At 37.5% G+C, this 20,606-nt stretch overlaps 1 pseudogene; it reads right to left on the minus strand.

The window, feature by feature from the left end:
• Positions 1-18,977: 18,977 nt before the first annotated feature.
• LOC126959121 (histone-lysine N-methyltransferase SETMAR-like) lies at positions 18,978-20,093 on the minus strand (annotated as a pseudogene).
• Positions 20,094-20,606: the final 513 nt, after the last annotated feature.

A 20,606-nucleotide genomic window follows, 5' to 3' on the forward strand; every position in this document is an offset into this window, starting at 1 on the left:
ATTTCAGCTCTAAGGATAGTCTAACTTTCAGGAATTAAAAAGTCTGCATAAAAGATTTCTAGTTTCAGCCATGTTGGAGTAATTATCCAGAGCTTCCCTTCCAACCATAAGCAAGAATAAAACTAAGCAAAATGTAAAAATAAAAGTTTTCAGACTTTGGATAAAAGTCTATGCAAGTCGTGATATTTCAGAAAAGGGAAATAAATGAAGTAAACCGTACAGTAGTCCTCGTGTTCTTCTGTTGGGGCAACTATTATTAGAGAAGTGGAAGTCAAACAGGACCCTGTAGTCTTGCTGAGTTCAGGAGACTTGAGTAAGAGTTTGAGGAGGAGGCTAAGGCATGGAAAGTTTTTGTGGCAGAGTTTCATAAAAACTGGAACAACACAGGAAATGAGCTCAGGAAATTTGCATAGAGATCCCTTTACATATTTGCTAAGTATTAAACTGTGGATATTATGTCAATCAGGGATCAATCCGAGAAACAAAATCAACATAATGGATGTATACATCCATTCTACTGGTTTAATTGATACATATATATATTAGATGTAATATATATTATATATGTATTTTTATATATATATATATATATAACATGTAATTATTATAAGGAATTTCCTCATGCAATTTGGTGGAGTAGGGGTGCAGTGTGGTAAACTTAGCTGAAGCAAGGTGGACAGTGTTAGGAAGTGAAGATCATGATCAGGCTGGAACTCTGAGTTTGAGCTGATGCTTGAGTTCACAGGTGGGCAAGTAGAAAGGATAGACAAGGGGAAAAAAAGGGGGAGCGATTTCAGGCCTCTCTGCTGCTTGTATTCTGTCTTCTCTGGGAAAGCCTAGGTCCTCGTTTAAGGACTTCTATATGACTCAGACCCCTTCAGGATAACTTTGTTTTGATTACCTCAAAGTTAACAGATTTTGATTTTAATTCCATATGCAAAATTCCTTTAAAACAACATCCAGATTAGTGTTTAATGGGTAATTCTGGAGAAGGTGTGTATAGCTACAAAATGGTCGATGTCTCCCCTGTAGCCCATTCTAACCTGCCAAATATTAAAAAGGGAATCTAGGGAGTGTTGCTCATATAGAAAACTTGGCACCTCACAAAGTGATCACAGATGTGAAAAGTAAAATTTCAAAAGACAAGCAAAGAAGGAGCAATTCCCTAAACTCACATAATGAAGAGAAAATGTGAGTTCCAACAAGCCAGGGTAGAGAAACTCGAGGAGTCTATCTCTGGAATAAAAATTACTCTAACTATGTCCTAGCAAAGTTTCAAAACAGGATTGAAGAGATCAAACTGATCTTCCAGTAACATGACTGTCTGCTAAAACAAACATCAATGCTCCTTAAAGAAAGAAAACAAAATCCAGACACTTAACAAGATAATGTCAAAATGTTCAATAAGCAATCAAAAATTAGTAGACATCTCAAGAGAAAGTAGTGTGACTCATGAGCAGAAGAAATGTCAGTCAACTGAAGCAGTCCCAGAAGTGAGAGAGATAAAAGAATTAGCCAACAAGGGTGTTATAACTATGTTCAAATATTCAAAGGAAAACAGGAATATAGTAAAGTTATGTTGTAAATGAAAAATAGAAAAAAAAAAAGCACCAGATGGAACTTCTAGATATAAAAAGTAAAGTTTCTGGAATGAAAATTTCACTGAATGACATTAATTATGTATGAGACGGTACAGAAGAAGATTTTAGTGATATTGAGACAGAGCAATAGAAACTATTTGTAATGGAACAAAGTGCCAAAAAAAAAAAAAAAAGACTGAAAAAAATGAACAGAGCCTAAAATACTAGCGGGAAAATAACAAATAACCTAAAGTACATGTATTTGGCGTTCCAAATTATAAGACAAAAGAAGAGAATGGCAAAAACAATGACAGCAGCAACAAAAAAAAGCAAACAGAAAAACACCCCAACATATTTGAAGAAATAATGAATATTTTCCAAATTTGATTGTAAAACACATCGCACGCACATGCGTACATACACATGCACACACACGTATACGTACACCCACATACCCACAGGTCAAAGAGCTCAAAGAACCCAAAAGAGGATAAATACAGACACAGATATACACTCTTCAAGACATATCAAAATCAGACTGCTACAAACAAATCATAAAGAAAAAATCATAAAGGCAATCAGGAAAAATAAATAATTATATATAGAAAAGAAAGGTTGAGAATTATCATAAATTTCTCTTATGTTCCCAAAGCATTAAGAGAGCTGGAGGTATTATAATCAGACTAAAGTCCAGAAGAAGGTATATTATCAGAGATAAAATAGAAATTTTATAATGATAAAAATATCTATTAATAAAGAAGACCTAACAATGCTAAATTGGTATGTATCTTAAATTAGAGTTCCAAAACACAGAAAGAAAAAAATGGATAGAATGAAAACAAAATAGACTAATTTAAAATTATAAATGGATATTTCAACACTCCTCTCTCAAGAGTCAGTAAATTATAGTTAGAAAATGAGTATTTATACAAAAGATTTGAAAACTATCAACCAACATGACTTAATTGACATTTACAGAGCACAAGCAGACTGCACATTGTTTATGGGTACACAGGCAACATTACCAAGATTAGTCATGTTTTGGCCCATTAAACAAGTCTTAATAAATAAATACAAAAGTATTAGAGCAATATAAAATTCTCTAACCATAAAACTAAACTGTTATCAGTAGTAGAATGGTTGGTAATAGGAAAATATTTGGAAATTATATAAAAGACAATATGTTTCTAAATAACACATAGGTAAAAGAAAAAATCACAAACAAAATGAGGAAATATTTTGAACTAAACAAAACAAAAATTACAACATATCAAAAGTGTTGGGTGCAACTAAAGCCGTGCTTAGAGGAAAAATCATATATTTAAAATTTATGTTAGAAAATTTAAAAAAAAATTATCTAAGCTTCCCCCTTAAGAAGCTAAAAAAAATAGAGTAAATTAAACCCAAAGTAAATATGAAAAAGAATATAAGGGTGAGAGCATAAGTCAGTGAAATAGAAAACTGAAAAACAAATATTTGAAACCAAATGTAAACATCAAAAATGAGAAAACTCCAGCTAGAAAGACTGAGAGAGAGGAAGGAAACAACTTCCCAATATCAAGAATGAAAGAGGAAAAATTATAGGAAATCCTTCAGATGTCAAAAGGATAATAAAAAATATTACAAGTAACATTAAACCAATAAATTTTAAAAAATAGTTTACATAAGCTAATTCCTTGACGGTACAAACTGTCAAACAAGCTAAAGAAAAAGATAATCTGAATATCCCTATGTCTGCTAAATGAATGGAATTTGTAATCAAAAACTTACAGAGAAAACTCTAGTCCTAGATAATTTTTCTTATCAATTCAAACTTAATAAGGCAGAAAAAAATATCATTTCTATACCAACTCTTTCATAAAGTAGAGGAGTGATTACTTTGCAACTCATTTTATAAGGCTAACATTATGCTGATATTAAAGTCATAATATATGTCAAAAAAGATAACTAGAAATTAATATCTCTTATGAATGAAATTCTTAACAAAATATCAGCAAATTTAATTCAGCAATAGACAAAAAGAATAATCCATTATGCACAAATGGGACTTATACCAGGAATGCAAGGTTTGTTTTACATTGTAGAAAATCAATCAGTGCAGTACACATTAACTGATTTAAAAAGAAAATGCACTATGATTACTCAATGTGAACAGAAAAAACACTTGAGGAAACTCAACACCAATTATAATAAAAATTCTCAAAAATTAGCAATAAGAAGGCAGTTCCTCAACTTGTCAAGGGAATCTACAGAACATCTACAATTAATATCATAGACAGGGTGCTATTTAATTTCTGCCTTTACTACTTCTAATCAACGTTATATTAGCCATCCTATCAACAAAAAGTAGTAAAGAAATAAAATTGAAGGACTTGCGTTAGCTGATTTCAAACTTATGTAATACAAAAGAATCAAGAACTTTGGTACCTATATATAGTTCAGAATTAAAGCCATTTATACATAGTTAATTCATATTTGACACAGGTACCCAGATGGGGAAAAGATAGTCTTTTCAACAAATGTGGTTGAAGCAATACAAATATTAATTTAGAAAAAAAGCAAAGGCAGGCATTTATCTCTTGACATACACAAAAATTAACTTTAAATTGATCATGAATCTAACTGTAAAATCTAAAACTAGAAAAGTCCTGGAAGAAATCATAAGAGAACATTTTTACAACTCTGGGATAGATTTCTTAAACAAGGCTCCAAAAGCATGAAACATAAGAGAAAAAATAATAATTTGAACTTTACAAAATAAAAATATTCTCTTTTGGTAACACACGGTTTATAAATGAAAAAGATAAGCCACAAACTTGGAGAAAATATTTGCAATATGCTTATTGCAAATAAATACAGCATATTTATTGTAAATATTTTATATATACTGAGTACAAACTCCTTGTATTTGCAATAATCCTCACAGAGTATTATTATACTTTTGTTTCCGGTATTTGTATCCAGTATATACAAAAATTTCTTACAACTCAATAAGAAGACAAACAGCCTAACGAAAAGTCTTTGAACATTTCTCAGAAGAAAATATATTAATGGCAATAAACACATTAAAAATGCTCAAAATCAATAATCAACAGGGAAATGCAAATCAAACTAACAGTGAGATAGCACTACTCACTTACTAGATTAGCTAAAGTTAGAAACACTATATCAAGTTTTGGCAAAGGCGTGGAGCAACTAAAACTCACATATACTGCTCATACAAACTAGTGTGACCTGGAAAATAGTTTTATAGCTTCTTATAAAGCTAAACATACTTACCAGATAATATAGAAATTCCACTCCTAGGTATTTACCTTGAAAAATGAAAACTTATGAGTGCATAAAGACTTTATTCTGTATAACAACTCTATTCATAATAGCCAAACACTGGAAACAACCCAAATGTCCATCAATAGGTGAAGGGACAAATTGTGGTATATCCATACAATAGAATACCAGACAGAATTCAAATGGCACAAACTACTGATATGTGCAACAACATATATAACGTTAAAAACGTGAACTAAGCACTCTGCAATATTTGTTTGAAATTTGAAAAAAGACCAATCTGTGGTGACAGAAAGCAAGTCAGTCATTGCTCAGGGCTGGTAATGGGGAGTGGGAGGCAGTATCTTACATAGGTCTCAAGGAAACTTCTAGAGATGATTGTATTTTGGTTGGGTGGTAATTACATGGGTGTGTACCTTGTCAAAATTCATCAAAATATGTACTTAAAACGAGATGCTTTGTAATAAAATATTTAGCACTGTCTGGTTCTTCCATTGCTCTTCCCCAATGGTGTGACTTTGTCTTTTAATGCCAGGGCTCCCCTATGTTGGGAGTGGGATTACGGGAAACGAATAAAGCCCTGGGTGCTATGATGGGTATCAAAATACTGTCCCTTGATCTTAAAGTTCATGCGGGGGATTTTTCCAAGGCACTTTCTTTTCCAACTCTCCTCCAAACACTGGATTGCACCTTTTCCTGACAAAGTAATGGACCTGGCTGACAAGTGATCCCTTTCTGTTTCTGCCCGTAGACACTAACATCTACAGTTTTTTTTTCTACGAAGGTCCCTTTGGGCTACCGGAGAATCAAAGGCCAGTTCCTTTCTGAATAATACTTGGTCACTAGTAACTAGGTCATCTCCCTCTGAGAAATAAAAATAATGGCTTTCCCATGGCAGATCTTTTTTCCTCTTGTCCAGGCTATAAAGGACACCACTAGATATGCCCCCTCACCCCCACTCTGCCTTTTCCAGATAAAAAAGCAGGCACAATTATCTCCACATATATACATCAGATTATCAGATCACTTCCATCCTCTGTCTGCTCCTGTAATAGCACAGGAACAGCCTACATCTCAGCAATAGTCTGGGTGGGAACAAAGATTCTAGATGCCATGAAAGAAAGAAAGAAAGAAAGAAAGAAAGAAAGAAAGAAAGAAAGAAAGAAAGAAAGAAAGAAAGAAAGAAAGAAAGAAAGAAAGAAAACTCTCAAGTGCTTATGAGTGATTCTTCCAGTTTCCCCTTCATTTAGCCTGAGGGACAGGGAGAAACATCTGGTTCTTTCCTTCACCTTAATGTGAGAGAAAATACCATTACATTTTCTTCTTTTTTGTTATAGGATCACTTTGTTCAAACTTCTATTTTAGTTTCAGGATACATGTGCAGGTTTATTACATAGGTACATTGTGTGTCACAGAGGTTTGGTATACATACATATATATATATGTATTTTTTTAAATTATACTTTAAGTTCTAGGGCACATGTGCACAACATGCAGGTTTGTTACATATGTATACATGTGGCCATGCTGGTGTGCTGCACCCATCAACTCGTCATTTACATTAGGTATATCTCCTAATGCTATCCCTCCCCACTCCCCCCACCCCACGAGAGGCCCCAGTGTGTGATGTTCCACTTCCTGTGTCCAAGTGATCTCATTGTTCAATTCTCACCTATGAGTGAGAACATGCAGTGTTTGGATTTTTGTCCTTGTGATAGTTTGCTGAGAATGATGGTTTCCAGCTTCATCCATGTCCCTACAAAGGACATGAACTCAACCTTTTGTATGGCTGCAAAGTATTCCATGGTGTATATGTGCCACATTTTCTTAATCCAGTCTGTCATTGACGGACATTTGGGTTGGTTCCAAGTCTTTGCTATTGTGAATAGTGCTGCAATAAACGTACGTGTGCATGTGTCTTTGTAGCAGCATGATTTATAATCCTTTGGGTATATACCCAGTAATGGGATGACTGGGTCAAATGGTATTTTTAGTTCTAGATCCTTGAGGAATCGCCACACTATCTTCCACAATGGTTGAACTAGTTTACCGTCCCACCAACAGTGGCAAAGTGTTCCTAACATAGGACCTTCTTTTTTTTTTTTTTTTTTTTTTTTTTGAGACGGAGTCTCGGTCTGTCGCCCAGGCCTGAATGCAGTGGCCGGATCTCAGCTCACTGCAAGCTCCGCCTCCCAGGTTTATGCCATTCTCCTGCCTCAGCCTCCCGAGTAGCTGGGACTACAGGCGCCCGCCACGTAGCCCGGCTCGTTTTTTGTATTTTTTTTTTTTTTTAGTAGAGACGGAGTTTCACCGTGTTAGCCAGGATGGTCTCGATCTCCTGACTTCGTGGTCCGCCCATCTCGGCCTCCCAAAGTGCTGGGATTACAGGCTTGAGCCACCGCGCCCGGCCAGGACTTCCCATTTCTTAATGCAAAGCTTCGTCCTCTTAGCTTATTTTCTGATCAGACTGTGGGTTCCTCAAGAGATGAATCTCTCTGTGACTATCACTGGGTTTAACTATCTTGCTTGGAAATGATTTGTTTATCTGACTGAATGTTCTACTTGCCTATGGTCTTCTGAGAGGGTGAGAATACCTCTTACCCCTATTGGGCTCCTTATCCCAGGAATCCAGCCCATGTCACAGAATGCCAAGTGGAACTTCTCTTCATGTCTCAGTTTGTCTAAGGAGCCAAAGCTGGAGCCAGTAGGTGACAGGAAATCCTACATATATAGCTTTAAATTTCTAGTCTTATCCTGAAGATCAGTATGGTTGTTGGTAGTGAGTTTGCCCAACTCTTACTAAATCTTAAAGAAACGTGTGTAGCAGCCCTCATAACTCAGGATTTCCTATCACCTACTGTCTCCAGCTTTGGCTCCTTAGACAAACTCAGACATGAAGAGAAGTTCCACTTGACATTCTGTGACATGTCCTGGATTCCTGGGATAAGGAGCCCAATAGGGGTAAGAGGTATTCTCACCCTCTCAGAAGACCACAGGCAAGTAGAACATACAGTCAGATAAACAAATCATTTCCATACAATATAGTTAAACCCAGTGATAGTCACAGAGACATTCATCTCTTGAGGAACCCACAGTCTGATCAGAAAATAAACTAAGAAGATGAAACTTTGCAATAAGAAATGGGAGGTCCTATATTAGAGAAAACGACAAGACAGAATGAAAGTGAAGAGGAGAAGCACACAGGACAACCTCGAACTCTTCACCCATTACATTCATCCCTACTACTTTTGGCATTTGTTGTACATGATGTTCTCTGGTTGCTTTATTTAATTCCATGCCTTTGCAATTAGCTGGCTCTTCTTTATTTTTTTCAGGCAATCACCATTTGATATCTCCCTAGAAATTAGATATAAATATAGTTTTCTAAAATTCTTCGTCTCTCCATCTGTGGGCTGCAGAAATTTACTGGAGGCATGGTTGGCTTAAATAAAACACTTAACATCAGTATTGTATGCATTCAATATATGCATTTATGTATATATCCATATTTATGTAGCTTTACACAATAAATGTAATTTGCCAGTGTAATTACCAGTTCTAAGGATATCTAACTGCCCATAAGTAATTGTAAAAACTAAACGTTCCTATTTCTATATTTACCTAAGTTAAAGAATATAATTAGCAAGTTAAATGTAATTGAAGGTCTATGACTTTAGTGTCAGACCTTTATGAAACTGAAATGAGTTAACTTCAGCAATACTGGATTGCCAAGAAATATATTGTGTCTTAGATATTTCTGTTTCTCTATCTCCCTTCTTACTTGCCTTTCTCCCACCTCTCTCTAGATGTGATATAAGTATTAAGCAATTGAAATAATTCTCAACGAAAAAATATACATGTGACTTAGAAATGTTTTGTTTTGTTTTGTTTGTTTGTTTGTTTTGAGATAGAGTCTCCCTCTGTTGCCCAGGCTGGAGTGCAGTGGTGAGATCTTGGCTCACTACAACCTCTACCTCTTGGATTCAAGTGGTTCTCCTACCTCAGCCTTCCGAGTAGCTGGGATTACAGGTGCCTGCCACAACACCCAGATAATTTCTGTATTTTTAGTAGAGACAGAGTTTCATTATGTTGGACTTAGAATTTGATCAAATATCAGTTCACTGCCATTCAGTAGTATTAGGTTTGCAAATCAATAATAAATGAGGTGATTTAAAAAGAAAAAAAAAAAAAGGAGTGAAAGAGAGAGAATTAAAATTCACTGGGCTAATGCCCATCTGAGTGTTTTTACCATAAGCTAATCTTGAATTAACAGGTGTGCTCTTGGATAAACAAATCACTTGGCTCACCTACATACATTTCGCATGTAGTCTGAAACAAAATTATTTTGCAGCTCACACATTACTTAAAATTAAAAATATAAAAATGTATAAATTTGCTATTTCCTTTTAAGTGACAAGTAGCTCAAACGGACCAAAAAAAAAATGGCATGAAAAATAGTATTTTTCATCCTTCCCATTATATACCAGGTTCTATCCTAAAGAGTACATCTTAAAATAGTTTCATTTAACAAACACTTCTACAGTGCCTACTGTGTGTAGGACTCTGTTTTAAGCCACTTTATGTATTAACTCATGTAATTATCATAACCACCCTAAGAGTTGGATAATATTAGTCCTACTTTACCCATGGGGAAACTGACAAACTACGAAGATGCAATGGAGCTGGGAATTAACCCCCAGGCCTTCTGGTTTCAGCAAGTCACTTTTATTCTGAAAGAAAGCAAAAGAAAGTTTGATTCAGTCACATGTCTTATGTTTGGCAGAGCCAGAATTTGAACTTTGTTATATTTGCTATCAGCATTTGTGATCTCTATTTTACAACAGTAGGTGTAGCAATTCAGATCAAACCAGTTAGTTACAAGTGAAGAGAGCACCTCGACAGTTTGGAGTTAGTAAAAATTGCCATGTATCACACTCCAACTATGCATGTGCTAGGTCTGAGGAGAAACTACAGCAAAGAAAAACTTTTCACAATTTTTCCATCTGTGAACATGATGATTTATACTTGTAGGTATACAGTAAATGTTTCTTGCATGAATAAATGTTTAATCAATTTAAAAATTACCTACCCTCAGTGAACTGGATTTGAGGGAGGAGAGCTTAAAAGAAAGATCGAGGATCTAATTTGTTCTAGGCGGGGCAGAGGCAGAGGCAGAAGAGGCTTTCAGAGGGAGTAACAATTGATCTGAGATTCGAAGAATTTAAAAAAAAAAAAAAAAAGGCAAAAAAAGACACAAGAACCAGATGACCATTCCAGCATATGAAGTAGTGCGCTTCCATTGTTGAATTATGCTAGATTCAATTGTCTATTCCTTCTTAGCAAACATTTCCAAAATTAATGGTTTAAAGCAATGGTTGATTACTACTGTCATGGTTCCTGAGGTGACAGGTGAGCTGGGAAGTTTTTCCTACTCCAGGTGTTTTCAACTTGGTCGTATTCAGCAGGTAGACAGGCAGGTCCAGTAGAGATAAATCATGCCTGGCACCTTTACAGGGATGCCCCCAAATGCTGGACTCAGCTTAGAATGCTGAACCAGGAGCCTACAACTTGATGGTGTTGGTTCAAGGGGGTCACTTGTGAACTTCTTACACGGCAGTGCAAGAAACACTGGGAAAAGAATTCCAAAAGACCTGAGGGGAATCTGCCAGGCTTCTTACAACCTAACCTTGGAATGTCCAACCATTACTTCCTTCACATCCTATTAGTGGAACAAGTCACTTAGGCCAGCCCCAGGGGAGTGGAGTTAGACTCTGTTTCTCAAAGAACTTCTAGCTGTCTTTAATCTACCACACTCCGGTAGCACATTGAACTTCAAATCACAATGCAGATATATATCCAAAAAATAGTAACTATGCTAATACTTCTGATGGATGCAGAAGACCTTAATGACCATCAACAACACCCATGTGATCTGAAGCCCAGCCTTAAACGTAAGGGAAACAAATCCTATGGCTTCATTTTTCTGGATCAAGCATTTGCTGTAGAATGTAATTAGCAAACAGTGAAAACAGTCAAAACACAAAGGTATATGATAGATGTTGTTTCCCAGCAACCTGAGGTTAAGGCACCTCTGGATTTAACCCTTACCACAGGTGGAAATGCAGAGACAGGAATCCGGTCTGTGCAAGAAAGATTACTGGATTGGTGTTCCTCTCTTTCTGGTAAAACCAGCTGAAAGCCCATTAGTGGAAACGTGCAGTTCCCTTTACATGTGAGTTTTCTGAAAGTTTCCCTCTCCTTTTATTCCCCATCCCTCCCCACCAATTCAAAATAAACCTCGCTAAATTAAAGCCATATTTGTGGCTCATAAAAGGAAATTTATCTTAGTAGCCAATAAATAGTAGTAGGTTTTGATTCTTGTACATGTGCAGTGTGCTGTCCTGAGCGGTTCACTTTATTTAGCATTGCTGGGAGATTGGTAATGGATTTCCCTGACAGTAACATCTCTGGGTAGATCAGATCAGGGAAATGAGCTCTTCGGGGGCACAGGCTTGTATGGAATTGTAACAGTATGTGTTCACCGACCCCAAGTTGAAGGAATGTTTCATTCCCCTCCCCTGAAATGGAAACCGATAGTCTCTGTTGTTTTCATTGCTTAAACTGCATATTATTATGAGGGACTTCATTTTAAACTAACTTGAGTGGTAGCATAGCTTTTCACAAAAAGAAAAAAAATAAATCAAATGCTTCATATTTTGCTGGCAGCATATTGGTTAACTAAAAAAATGTCTTTATGCCTTTATAGAAAAGACAGCAAACTCCTGAATTTAAGGTGAACTAACAGTAGTGTTTCTCTCTCTCTCCTTTTTTTTTTCTCTCTCTCTCTCTCTCGAATAAGAGTAATACATTCTCTCACTCGCTTAAAAACTCTCTGGCCCAATGCCTTTGAAAAGAATCTCTGAAATCTTAGTTTGAACTGAGTCTGAGTTCATAACCGTCAAAGATTTCTGCCTGAAGTGTTCTCTTCGAATTTTAGTTTCCCTTGGACACAGTATTTGCAACCAAAGCAATCTCTAGAATGGAAGACCAGAAACTGGCCAGCCTGCGTCTGACCTTTCTGGCAGATGTTTTTAAATGGAATGGATTGCCTTTCCCAGCCCAAAATGCGTAATCTTTGGTTAGGGTTGTTTTCCATGCAGATACTTAGACAGACTGTGGTTTGTGCTGCTGGGCATTGGAAACGGGATATGCACAGAGCTCAGGTCACTGACTAAACCAGCTGGATCAGAAATGACCCTTTTAAATCTTAGGATGAAAGTTTGATACATTAGGGAAGTTAGTTGATCTGGTGGGCACTTTTTTTCCTTTTCTTTTCTTTTCTTTTCTTTTCTCTTTTCTTTTCTTTCCTTTTCTTTCTTTTCTCTTCTTGTGAAAGCCCAAATTATGATACGGACAACTCATTGTCATGATGAACAGAAGAAATACAGAGATATATCTTAATTCTGATTTGACCAAAAAGCTAATTGGCCAATGCAACTATAAATATGTCTCATCAAGGGATGTAATAAGGTGAGCCTACATATGGTTGTTTAATGGTTGGTGACCAGCAGGTGGAAAGAAAGCATGGAAATGTTCCCCCCTGAATGCCTCTATTTGCACAAGGAACTTCATACAAGTGAAAAGACTGGGAAACACAGTCTCATAGCAGTGTGTGAACCAGTGTTCAGGGACCAAAAGTCTTATGCTGATTTTATGGTAGTGGGGTTCCTGAAGGGTGTATTAGCCATTCCACTAAAAGTTAAAAATGATAACAAAGCTTATGACTGGTGACTTACAGGTAGATTCCTTTTTTTTTTTTTTTTTTTGAGAGGGAGTTTCGCTCTTGTTGCCCAGGCTGCTGGATGAGCTCATCTTGTAGGTAATACCTTGAATTTTATAGTAAAGGTTAGTAAAACTGTATGTAAAGCATCTAGCATTATGCCTGGTACATGGTAATGACTTATAAATTGCATTCTCTATGATCCTTCTTGTTTTACATGACAATATCATTTAGTGAATGAGATAGAACCAGGTCTGAATACCAGATTTACCCCTTTTGTAGCTGTATGAATGTAAACAAATTTCTTTCCCTTGTTAAACTTCAGTTTCTTCATTTTATAATGGGGAAAACAAAAATTACCTTGTAGGAATTACTTAATCAGTAAATCAAGGCTCCTCTGATACAATAAAGTGCCTAAGAGAGTTTCTGATGTATAATAGTGTCCATTTGTGTCATTTCTGTACACACACTTCCACAGACTGTGGTGGAGATGAATAGGAAAACTTGTCAAGGATCCTTGTTAAATCTGGGGGGAAGATAGAGCCAGATTTGAGCTCGCCCTTAAGACAGAACTATCACAGCAATAAACTCTGTGGCAATAAACTCTGAGGAATTTGTTACATTTGAAGGTGGCAGAGCACATCCACGGAGAAGACGACACAGGGAAATAGGGAGGAAATTAAAGTAGTCACAAGAATGACTCCTGACACAAACAGTAGGACTTGTAATTGAAAAAATAAAAATAAAAAGAGATTCAAAGAGGCTGAGAGATGTAATTAGTGCTTGATTTGCCATTAACGGAGAAATTTCAGTGGTTTTCATTGGGATGATAACCAGTTACAGACTTGAAACTCCAGGCACACTTCTCTTTCTTTAATGTGCTTCAACTAAGTTTTAAGTGATTTACTCTTCCAATTTATTTGATTTCAGCATTTTCCCATATTTTTCTCTTTTGGAACATTCCAGGTCTTTTTACATATTTCACTTTAAAGCTATAGAGCATGCCAGGAGCTTCAGGGAATGAAAGAACTGATATTTATGCTGCTGTGATACTTAAACTTTTCCCCCTGAACTCACACCCAAAAACTTGTCTGTAGGCCAATTTGCATTTTGGCCACATTTGGAGGAGTTGGCAGCAATAACCATGCTGCAAACTCACATCACATGTGGTACTAATTGGCGCAGTTGGCAGTTTAAGAAGAGAGGCTAGGGATTGAGTGGGCATGGAAACCTAACAATGCCTTCACACAATGGTTCTCAACAGGAGATAGAAATTAGAACTGTGAGGGAAATGATAGGCCTCTGCGGCAGGTCAATAAGATGAATTGCTCAGTGCTTTGCAAAAGCAACCAAAACCCAGAAAAACAAAACAGGGAAAAGACTTGAAGTAGACACTGTATCTTTTTACCAAACTCTCAGAATAGACCAAGGAGAACTTGTTCATGTAACATGTACAGTCAAGGAGCATAAATACACAGATGAAGGAACGATCTGGGGTCAAACAGCCACCTTGGACCATTTGGATATTCACCCATTGATTCCAGCCAGTAAACTTCCCCCAGGTCAATTTCTCCATCTGCAAAGCAAGCATGAGTCTTTCATAGTATTTGCGTCCTACCAGCTGAAGAGAACAGGGGGCATATATGTAGTTTGTTAAAGTGCTTTGATTTTACAAACTTTAAACACAAACACAGGAATCTCTCATAACATCTTAGCTGTGGGTCTCAGTAGGCATGAGGAAAGCGGCAGTGGTGTCGGGGATAATTATTCTCCTAGACAGCTGTGTTAGAAACAGAATTTGCAAGAAACAGAATGGAGCCTCAGGGAATTGAGGTTAATTGTAAGGATACATGAGGGAGGGTGGAAACACAGGAGCTGCCTCGGTAGCCACATCGAAAGGCTCATGGAACCGGATGGTTTTGCTTTTTTTAATTCAAGCTAAAACAGCAGCTTTGGTTTCCCCATGGCAATTATAATGGTCTGAACATTCAGTGTCTCTCTTTTCTTTCACTGTGCCTGTGTGTGCTCACTTCGTATCAGAGCACAATAAAATCAAAGAGAGCTCCCTGATCTGACCCTATCAAGTTCTTTACAGAAGCTTCAGTTTTCCTTTCCCTAAAAAAATAGGAATGCAATTACAAGAACCTAAAACTACAAATGCGAGTATTGCACCTCTCTCTGTCTCTCTCTGACACACACACACACACACACACACACACACACACACTTCTTTAAAGCTCATCTCTGAAATTTGCAGGGCCTGAGGCAAGGACATGACTGTAGACCCCTGTACTTCACTCCTTCTTTTCCCATCGCAGCTCTGTTCTCAATATGAAGGGCCTTAACACACTTCTGTGTGAACACAGCCCATAAGTCCAAGCTCCATTCATTCCCACATACCTGCTTCCCTACATACCCTGACAAATAGCCATTCCTCCGAGACTTCAAGAGGTCAACTGAGCAAGAAGCCTGTGCAAGAATAGAAGTGGATTCAGGGACATTGGGTCAGGGAATTCCAGTGCCTCAATCAACCTACCGTGGCCTAGAAAAGACGCCTTGTGCTAATGAACGTCTTGCCCTATGGGACAGAGCTAAGTAGGACCAGGATACAGAGTCATCTAAAGTGCACAACCCTGGGAAGGACCTTATATTACTTGGGTTTAAAGCAGGAGGATCTAATCTTTTGGATTCCTGGGCCACATTGGAAGAATAAGAATTGTATTGGGCCATACATGAAGTACGCTAACACTAATGATAGCTGATGAGTTTTTTAAAAAATTATAAACAAATTTTTATGTTTTAAGAAAGTTTATGAATCTGTGTTGGGCTGCATTCAAAACCATCCTGGGCCACATGTGGGCTGTGGGCACGGGTTCGACAAGTTTGGTCTAAAGCAACTTATTTTCGTTTTCTTCGCTCTTCTCAATTCATATCTGTGTCTTTTAAAACAACTACTTCTAGGACTACACCTACTATCACCATTAGTACTATTACTACTGTATGAAGAACAAATGGAGAATCATATTTAAGGAATCTCCTTTAGAAAACATGAGGCAGATTATTCTTGCAGGCTGCCTTAGTTCAGGTTCCCATAACACATACCATAGATTGGGTGGCTTAAACAGCAAACCTTTATTTCTTACAGTTCTGAAAGCTGGGAAGATCAAAATCAAGGCTCGAGTAGATCCAGTGTCTAGTGAAGGCTGCTCTCTGGCTTGTAGATGGTCTCCTTTCTGTGTTCTCTCGATGGTGAAGAGAAAGGGAGAGGAAGTAAGATTTCTGTAACTCTTCTCATAAAGGCACTTCTTCCATCAATAGTGCTACACCTTCATGACCTAACTACCTCCCAAATGCCCCATATCCAACTAACTCATCTACTGCATAAAGAATGCCATTTCTTCTCTTAGCCATCCTAATCACCTCACTGATTCCAGTTCTGAAGTTAGAATAGGTTCCCAATATGTCAAAAGGGGTCAAGTACAAAGTGTGAACCAGAAAGAAAAGGCTAAAACAACAAAAATGGCAATAGTTATTTTTTATCAGCAGAAACCTGGCGGAAATGTGCGGTTAGAGTCAAAGGGAGCTGTACTAGGTAGAAATAATCATAAACAGATTGGGCCAAATTAGCCAATACTGGTACATGTACCAGAGCCTATATGCAATGAGCTGACTCGAGTAGCTCAGAGTGATTATAATTGTTTTGCTTTCTGGATTGGTTGACTGAAATCCAGACTCAACAATGGCTCACACTAAATGAAGTTGAGATGCAAGAAATTCCCTGGTATATTGTGGAATCTGAAGCTTATGGTGTATATTAGTGAGTTTGAACTGCTGTAACTAAAATACCAAAGACTTGATGGCTAATAACAATAATAAACAATTACTTCTCACAGTTATAGAGGCTGTAAAGTTCAAAATCAAGGTGCCAGTAGATCTGGTGTCTGGTGAGGCTATTCTTCCTGGCTTATAAAAAACTGCATGCATGTTTATAGCAGAACAATTTGCAATTGCAAAAATATGGAACCCACCCAAATGCCCATCAATCAATAAGTGGATAAAGAAAAGGTGGTATATATATGTATATATACACCATGGAATACTACTCGGCCATAAAAAGGAATGAAATAAAAGCATTCACAGCAAACTGAATGGAATTGGAGATGATATCTTAGTGAAGTAACTCAGGAATGGAAAACTAAACATAGAATATTCTCACTCATCTGTGGGAGCTAAGTTATGAGGATACAAAGGCATAAGAACAACACATTGGACTTTGGGGACTCAGGGGAAAGGGTGGGGAGTGGTGAGGGTTAAAAACTACATATTGGGTACAGTGTACACTGCTTAGGTGACGAGTGCACCAAAATTTCAGAAATCACCACTAAAGAACTTGTTCATGTAACCAGCCACCACCTGTTCCCCAAAAACTATTGAAATTAAAAAAAAAAATTTTTAAAGTTATTAAAATTTATTGTGAAAAAACCTGCCTCCAGAAAGTTCTCTCCTGTCTCTTCTTACTAAGGGCACTAATCCCATCATGGGGACTCCACCTTTATGACCTGATTTCCTTCCAAAAGCCCCATTTCAAAGTACTATCCCATTGAGGGTTAGGATTTCAATATATGAGTTTTGTGGAGACACAAATACTCAGTCCACAGCATAGGCTAAATCTATTCTAAAGAGCAGAAACAGAAAGTGGTCAAGCATTGATGAACCTCAGTACATTCAGCAGCAGCTTGGGATGAATGTTAATAACACTGGGGGAGCTGAAAAGGCACGGAATGAAATATATGCTAACACTGATGTCTGGGCCATTTCCACGCCTGGTTGTTGGGTGCTCAATCTGGAATTCATTTTTGAGAATCCTTTTTAGAAACTGAGTTCCCAATTTCTAAGCATTTTCACTCAAGTCAGTGCTCAGGTTAAAGTTAGCCCTGAGCCAGGCAATGTAGGTGATGCCAGGGCTGTCAACCATGCAGACCTCACTCTTCTTCTTTCTTATTGTTTTTAGAGAGAGACAAGGTCTCACTTTCTCACCCAGGCTGGAGTGCATTTGTTCACTGCAGCCTCAATCTCCTGGGCTCAGGCAATTCTCTTGCCTCAGCCTCCCAAGCAGCTAGGACTACAGGCACAGGCAACCACACCTGGCTAATTTTTAAATTGTTTTGTAGAGTTGGAGCCTCACTATGTTGCTCAGGCTGATCTTGAACTTTTCTGGCCTCAAGAGGTCTTCCTGCCTTAGCCTCCCAAAGCACTGGGATTACAGGTGTGAGCAAGCGTGTCCAGCCTGGTCACTCTTTTTGTCCCTTTTCCTGCATCACACATGAGGGATGACCTTCATTTTTCAAAACTGAAAAGGTTCAGTAAGTGGCTTAGGTCACAAAGTTAAAAGGTAGTAAAATTGTGATCTGAATACATGTTTTTGACTCTTAAACCTACAAGGAGAGAGTTTCTCTACCAGTAACTTGCTCAGAAACATATTATTGCTAACCCAATACTTGCCTCCACAGCTTTCTCTTAATAAATGATCAAATAAGTAAATAAGTCAGTTAACAAATAAATAAGTAAATAGTGAAAGTGAAGGGAATCTATTTTAATAAATAGCATCTTACTTATGACAGAACAGTGGAACCAAAGAACCAAGGTTCCTAAAGAACCAAGGTTCCCAAAGCCTAAAGGAGTCAAGGCTTCACTTCTCTGAGACTCGTTTTTAATGCTAATTTCAGAGAAAAACAAAAGAAAGTGGAGAACTTGAGGAGGGCATTTTAAGAGATAACTTTTTGACTTTCAACCAAGCGTTATTTTGGTGTAATCTATTCAAATGCTTATGGAATAGAAATGACTTCAAATCTAACAATATGAAACATTTAAGAATGTGCATGGTTATAGATAAATAATATTGAATCATTTTACTGTAGAAGAAAAAACAAAACCAAACAAAAATTGTACTAGATTGAACTAGAAGGTCAATGGCTTTTGTTGTTTCTCCAGACTGACATGGTGCTACAAAAGCTCGTTCTTATATTCTTTTCTTGATACACGTTTGTGTGTGTGTATGTGTGTGTGCATGTGTATTTAAAGTGCTTCAAAGTATTTCCAGAATGTTTTGTGCTCTTCCTCTACAAAGCATACAGTAGGAATGAATATTGCACGCCTTTTGTTAGGTGGGACCATGTGACATCTTGGCCAGTGAAATGTGAGCGAAGTCACACATGTGATTTTTGTATAGAAACTGCAGGAGCCATGCGCATGAGTAGCCCTGTTCCCTTACTCCTGTGGTGGTGATCCCAGAGACACATTTTAGTTGAGAGCCTCAGTTATCCCGAGTTCTACAATGAACAGAGCCTACCTATTAGGTTGGTGCAAAAGTAATTGCGGTTTGGGACCGTGAATTTTAAATCCGTATAACTAGGCTCAAATACATCTTTATTCATTTGAATAGGAACCATTACAATGAACATATCATGGCAACGAGAAATAAGTTTATTTCCTGCAGCCTAAAAATCTGTGCTTGGGGATTCGACAAAGTCTTGGAAAGCATTTTCTGCAAGCTGTTGGTTGTGGAAGTGTTTTCCCTGCAAAAACGTGTCAAGATGCTTGAAGAAGTGATAGTTGGTCAGTGAGGAGTCAGGTGAATACGGTGGATGAGGCAAAACCTCCTAGCCCAATTCGCTCAGTTTTTGAAGTGTTGATTGTGCAAGGGACGGTCAAGAATTGTTGTGAAGAATTGGGCCCCTTCTGTTGACCAACGCTGGCTGTAGGTCCTGCAGTTTTCAGTGCATCTCATCATTTTGCTGAGCATATTTCTCACATGTCATGGTTTCGCCAGGAATCAGAAAGCGGTAGTGGATCAGAGCAGCAGCAGACCCACCAATCGGTGACCATGACATTTTCTGGTGCAAGTTTGGCTTTGGGAAGAGCTTTGGAGCTTCTTCTTGGTCCAACCCCTGAGCTGGTCATTGCTGCTTGTTGTATAAAATCCACTTTTCATCACACATCACAATCCAATCAAGAAATTCCTCATTGTTCTTGTGTAGAATAAGAGAAGACACTTCAAAATAATTTTTTTGATTTTCACTCAGCTCACGAGACACCCACTTACCGAGCTATTTCACCTTTCCAATTTGCTTCAAATGCCAAATGACCATAGAATGGTAGATGTTGAGTTCTTCAGCAACTTCTCGTGTAGTTGTAGGAGGATCAGCTCTGATGGTTGCTCTCAACTGGTTGTTGTCAACTCCCGATGGCTGACCACTATGCTCCTCATCTTCAAGGCTCTCGTCTCCTCTGCAAAACTTCTCGAACCACCACTGCACTGTATGTTCGTTAGCAGTTCCTGGACCAAGTGTGTTGATGCTGTGAGTTGTCTTTGCTGCTTTATGATCCATTTTGAATTTGAATAAGAAAATTGCTCATATTTGCTTTTTGTCTAGCATCATTTCCATAGCCTAAAATAAATATAAAATAAACATTAAGTAATAAATGATTAGCAAAATAACATAAAATTAAAAATGCCCATTAGAATGATGTGTAACATAATCACAATTATTTAAGAATGTATTCCAATATCAGACAGCAAATTCCAACAATGTAAAAACTGCAATTACTTTTGCACCAATCTCGTACCGAGTCAGGCTGCACCTCCAAAGTGAATGAGAAGTAAGTGATAGAGGCATTAAACTACTAAAATTTTATACTTGTTACGACAACATAGCCTAGCATTTCCTTAATAATACAGAAGACACTATCTGTGTTGACAGAGATAGTGTGTTAAAATGAGAAGAAGAAATTGCATAAGGAGGGGAGAAACCCAGATCAAATCCTACCTCTGCCATTTCCAAAGTTCATGCACTTTACTTCCATTTCCTTTTCTCTAGAATCCATGGATCAGAAAAGATAATAAAATTGAAGTTTCTGACAAGCTCTTTGAAAAAATTAGACATAGGAATGCATTTTTA

This window comes from Macaca thibetana, chromosome 7, assembly GCF_024542745.1.
Source record: "Macaca thibetana thibetana isolate TM-01 chromosome 7, ASM2454274v1, whole genome shotgun sequence".
Lineage (NCBI taxonomy): Eukaryota > Metazoa > Chordata > Mammalia > Primates > Cercopithecidae > Macaca > Macaca thibetana.